At 39.3% G+C, this 12,418-nt stretch overlaps 1 protein-coding gene across 1 annotated transcript in view; it reads left to right on the top strand.

Moving 5' to 3' along the window:
• The window catches only part of PLPPR1 (phospholipid phosphatase related 1), a 328,325-nt gene that overhangs the window by 2,533 nt on the left and 313,374 nt on the right, over nucleotides 1–12,418 (top strand). Inside the window, exons 2-3 of the mRNA XM_073876658.1 lie at nucleotides 5,539–5,638; nucleotides 6,400–6,524. The gene's annotated coding sequence lies outside the window, so the exon portion shown is untranslated. The remainder of the gene's footprint in view (nucleotides 1–5,538; nucleotides 5,639–6,399; nucleotides 6,525–12,418) is intronic.

Here is a 12,418-nt window from a genome sequence, read left to right as displayed (position 1 = left end):
GCTTCCCGTGCCTTTGGCGATGTTTCTAGGAAGAAGTTGCTGCGGCTAAGGTCGAAAAGGTTGCTACCTGTGTTCTCCTTTAGGATTTGGATGGACTCCTGTCTCACGTTTAGGTCTTTCAACCATTTGGAGTCTATTCTTGTGTGTGGTGTAAGGAAATGGTCCAGTTTCATTCTTCTGCATGTGGCTGTCCAATTTTCCCAACACCATTTGTTGAAGGGACTGTCTTTTTCCATTGGACATTCTTTCCTGCTTTGTCAAAGATGAGTTGACCATTGAGTTGAGGATCCATTTCTGGGCTCTCTATTCTGTTCCATTGATCTATGTGTCTGTTTTTGTGCCAGTACCATACTGTCTTGATGATGACAGCTTTGTAATAGAGCTGGAAGTCCGGAATTGTGATGCCGCCAGCTTTGCTTTTCTTTTTCAAGATTCCTCTGGCTATTCGGGGTCTCTTCTGGTTCCATACAAATTTTAGGATTATTTGTTCCATTTCTTTGAAAAAAGTGGATGGTATTTTGATGGGGATTGCATTGAATGTGTAGATTGCTCTAGGTAGCATTGACATCTTCACAATGTTTGTTCTCCCAATCCATGAGCATGGAACATTTTTCAATTTCATTGTGTCTTCTTCAATTCTTTCTTTCATGACTATTTTATAGTTTTCTGAGTACAAATCCTTTGCCTCTTTGGTTAAATTTATTCCTAGGTATCTTATGGTTTTGGGTGCAATTGTAAATGGGATCGACTCCTTGATTTGTCTCTCTTCTGTCTTGTTGTTGGTGTATAAGAATGCCACTGATTTCTGTGCATTGATTTTATATCCTGCGACTTTACTGAATTCCTGTATGAGTTCTAGCAGCTTTGGGGTGGACTCTTTTGGGTTTTCCACATACAGTATCATATCATCCGCAAACAGTGAGAGTTTGACTTCCTCTTTGCCGATTTGGATGCCTTTGATTTCTTTTTGTTGTCTGATTGCTGTGGCTAGGACTTCTAATACTATGTTGAATAGCAGTGGTGATAGGGGACATCTCTGCCGCGTTCCTGACCTTAGGGGAAAAGCTCTTAGCTTTTCCCCATTGAGAATGATATTCGCTGTAGGTTTTTCATAGACGGCTTTTATGATATTGAGGTATGTACCCTCTATCCCTATACTCTGAAGAGTTTTGATCAAGAAAGGGTGCTGTACTTTGTCAAATGCTTTTTCTGCATCTATTGAGAGGATCATATGATTCTTGTTCTTTCTTTTGTTAATGTATTGTATCACGTTGATTGATTTGTGGATGTTGAACCAACCTCGAAGCCCAGGGGTAAATCCCACTTGGTCGTGGTGAATAATCCTTTTAATGTACTGTTGGATCCTATTAGCTAGTATTTTGGGGAGAATTTTTGCCTCCATATTCATCAAGGATATTGGTCTGTAATTCTCCTTTTCGATGGGGTCTTTGTCTGGTTTTGGGATCAAGGTAATGGTGGCCTCATAAAATGAGTTTGTAAGCTTTCCTTCCATTTCTATTTTTTGGAACAGTTTCAGGAGAATAAGTATTAATTCTTTTTTAAATGTTTGGTAGAATTTCCCTGGGAAGCCATCTGGCCCTGGGCTTTTGTTTGTTGGGAGATTTTTGATGACCGCCTCCATTTCCTTAGCGGTTATAGGTCTGTTCAGGTTTTCTATTTCTTCCTGGTTCAATTTTGGTAGTTGATACATCTCTGGGAATGCACCAATTTCTTGCAGGTTATCTAATTTGCTGGCGTAGAGTTGCTCATAATATGTTCTTATAATTGTTTGTATTTCTTTGGTGTTGGTTGTGATCTCTCCTCTTTCATTCATGATTTTGTTGATTTGGGTCATTTCTCTTTTCTTTTTGATCAGTCTGGCCAGGGGTTTATCAATCTTGTTAATTCTTTCAAAGAACCAGCTCCTAGTTTCGTTGATCTGTTCTACTGTTCTTTTGGTTTCTATTTCATTGATTTCTGCTCTGATCTTTATTATTTCTCTTTCTCCTGCTGGGTTTAGGCTTTATTTGCTGTTTTTTCTCTAGCTCCTTTAGGTGTAGGGTTAGGTTGTGTATTTGAGACCTTTCTTATTTCTTGAGAAAGGCTTGTATTGCTATATACTTTCCTCTCAGGACTGCCTTTGCTGCATCCCAAAGATTTTGAACAGTTGTGTTTTCATTTTCATTTGTTTCCAAGAATTTTTTAAATTCTTCTTTCATTTCCTGGTTGACCCATTCATTCTTTAGTAGGATGCTCTTTAGCCTCCATGTATTTGAGTTCTTTCCAACTTTCCACTTGTGATTGAGTTCTAGTTTCAAAGTATTGTGGTCTGAAAATATGCAGGGAATAATCCCAATCTTTTGGTACCGGTTGAGACCTGATTTGTGACCTAGGATGTGATCAATTCTGGAGAATGTTCCATGGGCACTAGAGAAGAATGTGTATTCCGTTGCTTTGGGATGGAATGTTCTGAATATGTCTGTGAAGTCCATTTGGGCCAGTGTGTCATTTAAAGTCTTTATTTCCTTGTTGATCTTTTGCTTAGATGATCTGTCCATTTCAGTCAGGGGGGTGTTAAAGTCCCCCACTATTATTGTATTGTTGTCAATGTGTTTCTTCGCTTTTGTTATTAATTGCCTTAATAATTGGCTGCTCCCACGTTAGGGGCATAGATATTTACAATTGTTAGATCTTCTTGGTGGATAAACCCTTTAAGTAGGATATAGTGTCCTTCTTCATCTCTTATTACAGTCTTTGTTTTAAAATCTGATTTGTCTGATATAAAGATTGCCACCCCAGCTTTCTTTTGGCTTCCATTAGCATGGTAAATGGTTTTCCACCCCCTCACTTTCAATCTGGGGGTGTCTTTGGGTCTAAAATGAGTCTCTTGCGGACAGCATATTGATGGGTCTTGTTTTTTAATCCAATCTGACAGCCTGTGTCTTTTGATTGGGGCATTTAGCCCATTTACATTGAGGGTAACTATTGAAAGATATGAATTAGGTCCATTGTATTGTCTGTAAGTTGACTGTTACTGTAAATTGTCTGTGTTCCTTTCTGATCTATGCTTCTTTTAGGCTCTCTCTTTGCTTAGAGGACTCCTTTCAGTATTTCTTGTAGGGCTGGTTTCGTGTTTGCAAATTCCTTTAGTTTTTGTTTGTTCTGGAAGCTTTTTATCTTGCCTTCTATTTTCAATGACAGCCTAGCTGGATATAGTGTTCTTGGCTGCATATTTTTCTCATTTAGTGCTCTGAAGATATCATGCCAGTCCTTTCTGGCCTGCCAGGTCTCTGTGGATAGGTCTGTTGCCAATCTAATGTTTCTACCATTATAGGTTACAGATCTCTTGTCCCGAGCTGCTTTCAGGATTTTCTCTTTGTCTCTGAGACTCGTAAGTTTTACTATTAGATGTCAGGGTGTTGACCTATTTTTATTGATTTTGAGAGGGGTTCTCTGTGCCTCCTGGATTTTGATGCCTGTTTCCTTCCCCACATTAGGGAATTTCTCTGCTATAATTTGATCCAATATACCTTCTGCCCCTTTCTCTCTTTCTTCTTCTGGGGTCCCAATTATTCTAATGTTTTTTTGTCTTATCGTATCACTTATCTCTCGAATTCTGCCCTCGTGATCCTGTAGTTGTTTCTCTCTCTTTTTCTCAGCCTCTTTATTTTCCATCATTTGGTCTTCTATATCGCTGATTCTCTCCTCTTCCTCATTTATCCTAGCAGTTAGTGCCCCCATTTTTGATTGCACCTCATTAATAGCCTTTTTGATTTCGACTTGGTTAGATTTTAGTTCTTTTATTTCTCCAGAAAGGGTTTCTCTAATAACTTCCATGCTTTTTTCAAGCCCAGCTAGTATCTTTAAAGTCATGATTCTGAACTCTAGGTCCAACATTGTACTAATATCCGTATTGAGTAGGTTCCTGGCAGATGGTACTACCTCTTGTTCTTTTTGCTGAGGTGATTTTTTTCGTCTTGTCATTTTGTTCAGAGGAGAATAGATGAATGAGAGAACAAAATGCTAACAGGTTAACAACATCCCCAGCAAATACACTCTATACAAATCAGAAAAGACTTGAAACCAGGGGAAAAGAAAGGGAAAGAAAGAAAAAAGAAAGAAAAAAAAGAAAGAGAAAAGATAAAAACAAACAAAAATGGAACAAAACAAAAAAAAAAACAGAATATGATCAAATATGATTAGGCTAGTGCATAGATCAGTGCCACACACTAGATTTTGGGCGCATTTTGGTCTCTTAGAAGAGAGTGCCTCCTAAAATTTTAAAGGAAGAAAAACATATATGTACAAAATAAGGGTTGATACAATGAAGGGATGGAAGATGACTGTAAAGATGAAAATTATAAAAGATTTTATAAATGGAATTGATAAAAAGTTGTTTGAAAAAAAAAAGAAGAAGATTTAAAAAAAAAAAGAAAAAAAAGGGAGAGAATGTGATCAGGCAGGAGACTAGAACAAAGCCATACACTAGTGATTTAGGGTATATTTTGATCTGTTAGAAGAAACTGTATCTCAAAATTTTAAAGAGAGAACAACTTATATATATATATATATATGCCAAAAATAAGGGTAACTACTATGAAGGGATAGAATATGACTCTAAAAATGAAAAATAAAAAATGTTTTTTTTTAAAAAAGAGATTGATAAGATGTTGGTTGAAAAAGAGAAAAAGAAAAAAACAGTTAAAAAATTAACTTTGAAAAACTAATGAATCATGGTAAAACAGCCATGAATTCTATTTGCAGTATTTCCCTAGCGCTGGAGTTCTCCCGTTCTCCTAGATAGGTAAACTTGGTCTTGGCTTGCTGGCTGTTCGTGCTGATCTTCTGGGGGAGGGGCCTGTTGCCGTGGTTCCCAGATGTCTTTGCCGGAGGCGGAATTGTCCCGCCCTTGTCCTCCGGGCTAAGGAATCTGCTCGGGTTTGCTCTCAGGAGCTTTTGTTCCCTGCAAGCTCTCGGTATAGCTTTGGAGAACCAGAGTGAAAATGGTGGCCTCCCAGTCTCAGCCCGGAGGAGCTGAGAACTCGGGACCCCGCTCCTCAGTGCGCCCCCAGAGAAAAGCAGTCACTCCTGTCTCACTGGTCTCTGGCCGCACTCCGTGCTCACCCGGCCTGTGACCGAGCGTTTGTATCTCTGGCACCCGACCCCGTGTGGAGTCTTCAAACCCAGCTGATCCCTGCGGTGCGCTCCCACGCTGCTCCTTCTGGGGGAGGAAGGGGAGTCTCCCCGGATCTGCCACTTGTTGGGTCCCTGCTGGAGGAGCAGTGGCCCGACTGTGTCACCGATCACAGTTTATGGCAACCCCGAGCTGAGAGCCCGCGCCTCGGCTCCGTCTCTGCAGCCGGCTTCCCTGCTCTGATACCTGGGAGCTCTGCGGCACTCAGGCACCCCTGGTCTTTCTGTGACCCCGAGGGTCCTGAGACCACACTGTCCCGCGAGGGTTCCACCCCCCGCTTAGCCACTGGAGCGATGTCCCTCAGCGGAGCCGACTTCTAAAAGTTCCGATTTTGTGCTCCGTAGCTTATCACTTGCCAGAAGCGGCTGATGGAGGCCCCCTCCCCCGCCGTCTCTCTTCCCGAATATCGCCTTGGAGTCACTTCTCCGCACCTCCTACCTTCCAGTAAGTGGTCGCTTCTCTGTTCAGAGTTGTTGCTATTCTTTTCTTCGATCTCCTGTTGAGTTCGTAGGTGTTCAGAGTGGTTTGATCCTCATTCCTGAATTCTTGAGACCAGACGAGATCCAGGTCTTCTACTCCTCCGCCATCTATGCTCCGCCCGTTCCTGGAGAGTCTTCATTGTAGGAGAAGGTCTGATGGAAAGCCCAGTCTCTGCTGAAATGAGCACCTTCCAAGGCCAGAACCATGAAGTTGCAGGGTATCAGCTTCAGCAGCCGACTGTCCATCACAATCTGAGTGGTGGCTACTGCTGAGGCTCCAGCAGGAGTAATGCTTTCTGTGCCTTGACACTTCACTTGGCCCATCTAAAGCAAATTGTGTGGCTAATCTTCTACTTTGACTGCACAAAACACTTATACCCCCTATGAAAAAAGAGAGTAGGGTCTTGGATTTATTACTGGAAGTGTTGTGCAATGAAAGACCTTCCCAACATCCGGACCTAAGCAGCTGAACAGAAATAGCTTTATTTTTCCCCAGTTGGGAAAATAGCCAAACATACTGCAAGTTTTTGAATGTACAGATTATAACCATCATGCCCTGTGAAGAGCAAATATAATGTACCTTGTAAGAATGATTTATGTCCTGTTTTTCGTCATAAAGTTAGTCGCCTTGTTAGCTTATGAACTATGTTTAATAAGAGACAGCTGACTCAAGTGGAGGAAAAAGCAAAGGTAATAATGGGTGCATTATTTGATTTTCCATTGCAGAAATCATTTTGTGACAAATTCTGCCTGCAAGGAGATCATCCTTCCTATTTAACTTGTAGGAGATCATTTGGAAGGTTTGCTGGACTTGGCTGTATGGATCCTTCAGCTCCCAAGTACTTTTACAGGTATTGTTCCATTTATTCCTTTTTATACCCTCATGAAGAAGAAAGCAGATATTTGTAAATCCTACTTTACAAAGGCCAAAGAGTGTTTGTAGGGTAGGGAAACTGAGGAACAGAGGAACTAAATGACCTTGGCAAAAGCTATTGCCACTGATCCCTTTTGACACCAAAAAGGTGGTATTTATAATCATTTGATAAATGCATATATGAAGAATGTAGATTGTTCTGAAATGGATGGTTTCAAAGTCTCTGGGAATGTTGCCGAATCTGAATTTCTCCAGGAAATCAAATATACTATTCCCATGCAATTTAGGGACTTTGGAAGGAGAACAGCAGCTTTGATTTTATAATAAAATTATTAGTTACTCATATTTCTTGAAGGGAAATTCAGTTGGAATTTGAAGGGCTTTTATGCCCAAGTCAAAGCTATTATGGTAAATAATTCTTACCTAACACTTCCAAGCAATAGTCAGTCCCTGCTTCAGTCCTTTCTGTCTTTAGAACTTTTTATCATCACCTTTCTTGGCATAGACATGTAGGATTTAAGTAACTTTATAGTTGTCTGATTTGCTGATGCTGTATTCTTGGAAGGGTCTTGGCACCAAAAGGTAAGGAAAGCCAGGGATCCATCCGGAGACCTTTATATGCTCTCCTTCATGTGATGAATGAAGAAGATAGGACATGGATCTGGGCGAACATCTCTGATTTGGAAGTGAAGATTGCATGAGTAGACATATTTCTCCAGTAATAGCCCCAGTGTTTGTCACAGGTTGTGAATAATTATGGTGATGTGGGTGGAGGAGAATGGCAGACTAAAAAGGGTTTTAATGGATGATGTGACTTTTGTGAAACATATAAGCCTATATAAAAAAGGTATTCTTTGAGTCTCACAATATTCTATGAAATAAGTAGGGCAGGTATTATCTCTATTTTATGGATGAGGAAACTGTGGCTCAGGAAAGTAAAATGACTTGCCCAATGTCATACACCCAACCATCCATATTTCTCCCTGTTGGAAAAAATATAACATGGGACTCAATGTGAGATCTCCAAGAGAAAATTGAAGGTTTTGGGGCGCCTGGGTGGCTAAGTCATTAAGCGTCTGCCTTTGGCTCAGGTCATGGTCCCAGGGTCCTGGGATCAAGCCCTGCATTGGGCTCCCTGCTCCACAGGAAGCCCGCTTCTCCCTCTCCCACTCCCCCTGCTTGTGTTCCCTCTCTCGCTGTGTCTCTCTCTGTCAAATAAAATCTTAAAAAAAAAAAAAAGAAAGTTGAAGGTTTTGATAACATTTATCTGTAATTCAATTCATTTCATGGTTATGGGGGAGGCAATACTCGAGGGTTCCTTTAATTGCTGGGGCAATGGGAATCTCCAGTGACATTTTGGATCATGAGTTCAAGTGGGAAGGAACCTCAAACTCAAGGTTAAAGCCCCAGGGTTGTAATCTAACATTAACAATAAATGGCCTGGGTAGGAGACATCAGCTGGTGCATTTTCACATTGATATAAACAGCTAGAAGAGACTCACTGAATCAGCTGAGGTCCAAGAGCAATGGAGCACACTGACCTCGGCAATCTCTGAGAATTGGGAGAAAAGTAGACTCAGCAGGATTTCAGGTAGAATTAAGCAGAGGAAGTCCTCAGGTCGGAGGCCCATTTTTACATTCCTCACCTTGCCAGGCTGCCAAAATACCTCTTTTGCAAATGCTCTTGAAATTATTTCAGCAGCATTTGTCTCCTTGATTTTGGGAGAGGCTCTAGGTCTGGAGTTGGCAAACACGGCTGTGGGCCAAATTTAGCCCACTGCCTACTATTGTAAATGCAGTTTTATTGGAACACAGCCACTCCCGTTTGTTTACGTACTGTCTATGGTTGCTTTCGTACTAGGAAGGCAAAGTGGAGTATCTGCAACAGAGACCATATGGCACAAAAATTTAAAAAGAAAAAAATTTACTCTTTGGCTCTTTACGGAAAAATTTGCTAATCTTTGTCCTGTACTATTACTGGTAAAATGCTTTAATCTCAATGCTAGTTTTGATTACTTAGGAGTGGCTACCTGAACTACTGTGTTGAAAACTCTGAAACCATGTCTCTGGTCAATGAGAAAGAGTGTTCAATCAATGAGTAGTATATGCTGTAGACACAGAAGCTAGGATCGATGGCACTTGTGCCAAGTATTTGCCATTCCCTACTGTGGGCTTTCAGTTCCACACACTGCTGACAGACCACTCTCAGCCAAGAAATTCCCTGATGTCTTGAGGGCTGTCCTTCATAAAAGGTGGAGCAGGTGACTTCTAATGTAAGGCAAATCCAGCACCTTGCCAAATAAATGAATTAACATAACTAATCACATATATGATTTGAAGGCCATAAACTTCACTCTGTGGTTTATAAAGGCTATCTTATTTGTTCCTATAAATCTGAAGGGGAGATATTTGTCTTATTTCGTGACAGAGGAAATAAACTTACAGGGAAGTTCGGCTGTTTTAAATATGGAACCCAAATATGGTTCCAAAGTCAGCAATTTTCTAGGTCTGTTGGTTTAAGTTAAATTTGAGAGGAATCACAATGTCATTATCAGCCTTTCTCACTACATAAAATTCAACAATTAGAAATTAAAACTGTAGATCTAAGAGAAATACCTCTGGGTGGCTGAAACTATTGGGCATTCATACCTCAATGTGTAATACCTTACTAAGATCACTTTGTCTCATAAAAAAGAAACCTTTATCTCATAAAAGAGAAATTATTATATTATATAAATATAATAGGAAGCTGCTTAATGATGTTTTTTTGCTTGCTTCTTTGTTTTAGCAAAAAAAGTTAGAAAAGTAATGTTGGTGTGTGTGTTCTTAGGGGAAGCCAGTATATTCAGAGATCCAATGTTAGCAAAGGAGAGTGTTTAAATCATACCTGGGGTCCAGTAGGTAGATAGGAGATAAATTATGTCTGGCTGGTGTTTCATTCCATGTTGTTTCGAGTGCAACTAAAAGAAACTTTTCAGCAATAATTTATGTTGAGGGGTATTTTGTTAAAAAAATGTATGTTTTTCTCATGGAATTGAAGGAGAGAACAGTATCTCTATCTTCAAAAGGAACTTGATCTAACTGGAAATTCCCTCTTTCTTTCTCTCTCTCTCTCACAGCCCCCCCCGCCCAACAGCCTGCTTCATTCTTCCATTTCTCCGTTTCTCTGTGTTTGTGTTGGAAAAATTATATCCCCAACTAAGCAGCATTACCTTCCAGACTTTATCACAGATTTAGTGTGGAGAATAGATAATAGGTCAGGACCTTAATTCTCAAAATGTGATCAAAGATGAGAAGGGCCAGCCACTTATTTAAAGCAATTTTAAATAGTCCTATATCCCTCTGAAGAGGAACAATTTCCATGGAACCTGAGGAGGGACTAAAATTTTTTTAAAAACAACTCTCTGAAGCTCAACAATTTGAAAGTGCGTTCGGTGTCTTGGAGTTGGTGAGGGAATGAGGATGAGTGTGGCAAGATCCAGCCTTTTCACAGATCTACCTTATCAAGTCTTGTTGGTTCCTTCTTGAGATAAAGGTAGAAGTTTCATTTATTACCTATCTTAGGAGAAATGAAAAATTTAGCTTCTTAGGCTTAGTTTCCTTTGCTAATTCAAAGCTTCTTCAGGACTCAGAAATTTACTTCCAGTTATTCTCTTTCTGCTTCACACAGTCCTGAGATTCAAGGGTAATATTATAAAAGCTATTATACCAGCCGGCAAGTCAAGCTCCTCAAGATGGATAATAGGAAAAACAAAATAGAGGCAGACTGGCCAGTGACTTGTTCATTCAAACATTTCTACTTTTTTCTTTTAAGTTTATTTTTTGGGGGGGGCAATGGAGTAATTTTTATTATTTTTCTTTTATTTATTATTTTTAAAAATCCCAGTATAATTAACATATAGTGTTATGTTAGTTTCAGGTGTACAATATAGTGATTCCACAATTCTATATATTCAGTGCTCACCATGATAAGTGTGCTCTTAATCCCCATCACCTATTTCACCCATCCCCCCACCTACCACCCCTGTGGTAACCATCAGTTTGTTCTCTGTAGTTAAGAGTCTGTTTTATGGTTTGTCTCTTTTTTCTTTATTCATTTGTTTTGTTTCTTAAATTCCACACATGAGTAAAATCATATGGTGTGTGTCTTTCTCTGACTGACTTATTTTACTAGCCTTGTATCCTCTAGCTCTATCCATGTTATTGCAAATGGCAAGATTTCATTCTTTTTTATGTCTGGGTAATATTCCATTGTGTGTGTGTGTGTGTGTGTGTGTATCACAGTGAGATATATATATATCTCACTCTTCTTTGTCCATTCATTTATCAGTAGATACTTGGGCTGCTTACATTTGGCTATTGTAAATAAGGCTGCAATAAACATAGGTGTGCATATATCCTTTTCTTTTAAAAGATTTATTTATTTTAGCGGGGGAGGGGCAGAGAGAGAGAGAGAGAATCTCCAGCAGACTCCCCACTTAGCACGGAGCTCCATCTCACAACCCTGAGATCATGACCTGATCCAAAATCAAGAGTCAGACGCTTAACTGATTGAGCCACCCAGATGCCCCACAGATATTCTTTTTAATTCATGTTTTTGTTTTCTTTGGATAAATACCTAGAAGTAGAATTGCTGGATCATATGGTGGTTCTATTTTTAATTTTTTGAGGAACCTCCATACTGTTTTCCACAGTGGCTGCACCGGTTTGTATTCCCACCAGCAGTACACAAGGATTCCTTTTCTCCACATCTTTGCCGACACTTGCTGTTTATGTTGTTGAATTTAGCCATTCTGACAGGTATGAGGTGATATCTCATTGTAGTTTTGATTTGCATTTTCCTGATGATGAGTGCCATTGAGCATCTTTTCCTGCATTTGTTGGCCATCTGCATGTCTTCTTTGGAGAAATGTCTGTTCATGTCTTCTGCCCATTTTTAATTGGATTATTTGGGGGTTTTTTTGGTGTTGCGTTGTATAAATTCTTTGTGTATTTTGGATACTAACCCTTTATTGGATATGTTATTTGCAAATATCTTCTCCCATTCTATAAATTGTCTTTTAGTTTTGTTGATTGTTTCCTTAGCTATGCAGGAGATTTTTATTTTGATGTATTCCCAATAATTTTATTTTTGCTTTTGTTTCCCTTGCCTCAGGAGACATATCTAGAAAAATATGCTGTGGCTGGTGTCAGAGAAATTACTGCCCGTGCTCTCTTCTAGGATTTTTATGCTTTCAGGTCTCACATTTAGGTCCTTAGTCCATTTGAGTTTATTTTTATGTATGATGTAACAAAGTGGTCCAGTTTCATTCTTTTGCATGTGGATGTCAGTTTTCCCAATGTTATTTATTGAAGAGACTGTCTTTTTCCTAATGCATATTCTTGCCTCCTTTGTTGAAGATTAATTGACCATATAATCATGGGTTTATTTCTGGCCTCTCTATTCTGTTCCATTAATCTATGTTTCTGTTTTTGTGCTAGTACCATACTGTTTTGATTACTACAGTTTTGTACTGTATCTTGAAATCTGGCTTTGTGATATCTTCAGTTTTGTTTTTCTTGTTTAAAATTGCTTTGGCTATTGAGGGTCTTTTATGGTTCCATACAAATTTTAGGATTGTTTGTTCTAGCTCTGTGAAAAATGCTATTGGTATTTTGATAAGGATTGCACAAATATGTAAATTGCTTTTGTTAGTATGGACATGGACATTTTAACAATATTTGTTTTCCCAATCCACGAACATGGAATATCTTTCCATTTGTTTGTGTCATCTTCAATTTCTTTCATCAGTGTTTTATAGTTTTGAGAATACATGTCTTTCACCTTTTTGGCTAAGTTTATTCCTAGGTAATTTATTATTTTTGTCATAA

The sequence above is a fragment of the Callorhinus ursinus genome, unplaced genomic scaffold, assembly GCF_003265705.2.
Source record: "Callorhinus ursinus isolate GAN/ISIS: 27379988/994484 unplaced genomic scaffold, GSC_fseal_2.0 scaffold24, whole genome shotgun sequence".
Classification (NCBI taxonomy): domain Eukaryota; kingdom Metazoa; phylum Chordata; class Mammalia; order Carnivora; family Otariidae; genus Callorhinus; species Callorhinus ursinus.
Note: the sequence above shows the minus strand (reverse complement) of the source record. Positions and strands in the feature narration are given on the sequence as shown.